Raw genomic sequence first — 1,028 nt, forward strand, 5'->3', positions numbered from 1 at the left:
ATCTCCTTGCTCAAAGCACCTCTCACAAAACTGCTTTGGGGGAGTGTTCCTTGGTATGTGACTCCTCCATTAGTCCAATTAGTTTTTGTTCTAGTGCTTTATTCATTGCAAATTTGTGCTGCCTAGGAGACCATGTTCTTGAACTTGCATGTCAAATTTATATGGTTCCAAGTAGTTCTAATGCATGATATAGGCCCTAGGCACTTGTAGGAGTAGTTGCTATCAATTTTGTTGAGCTTGGTTCAATTTTATTTGAGGTTACTAAAAATTTCAGAAATTTTTCAGAGGCAGAAATATGCTTCGGAAAATGTACCAAGGTGGTTCTTCAAGGAAGCAAGGACCCAGGCTTGCAATGCGTGATGCGGACGATGAACCACCAAGGGACGCTCCAGTGCGGCCTTGTGAATGGCCTTCAGAAGACTTCATGGATCGAGCAAGAATTAAGGAAGAATTTAACGCATATTTGCGTAACACTGATCTTGTGAACTTCGAGGCAGAAAAGTGCCGTCAGTACCACTATCTCACTAGTTCCTTTGTGAGGAGGTTTGAATTTTCATCTTCACGTAATTCTCAAACTGTCATGTTTGATCTTTATGAAAATTCTTATCCTATGGACTTAGAGGATTTTACCACTGCTTGCAAACTTCCACAATGGGGTAGTCCTAGTGAACCTCGCAAATCTGAATTTAGAGATTTTCTTGCGAGTATAACTGTGGGTGAATCTAGAGATATAACACAAGCTACCATAGGGAGTATTCATTTCCCTACTATACATTATTTTGCTCTCTTCATAGGTAGGTGCATAAATGGTAAGGATGAAGCATGTCACATGTGTGTCCCTGACCTCAGTGTTCTCAGGAGTGCTGTGTTAGGAGACAAACGTTATAATTTAGGAGCCATTGTCGCACGTAGTTTGCATAATAATAAAATTAACGGAGATTTCTTTGGAGGAATTTATGCAACCCATCTAGCTAATTTTCTTGAGTACCTATACGTGAGTGTGATGTTGAGCTGCCTAATGTTTATTT

Source organism: Triticum aestivum, chromosome 7D (assembly GCF_018294505.1).
Source record: "Triticum aestivum cultivar Chinese Spring chromosome 7D, IWGSC CS RefSeq v2.1, whole genome shotgun sequence".
Classification (NCBI taxonomy): domain Eukaryota; kingdom Viridiplantae; phylum Streptophyta; class Magnoliopsida; order Poales; family Poaceae; genus Triticum; species Triticum aestivum.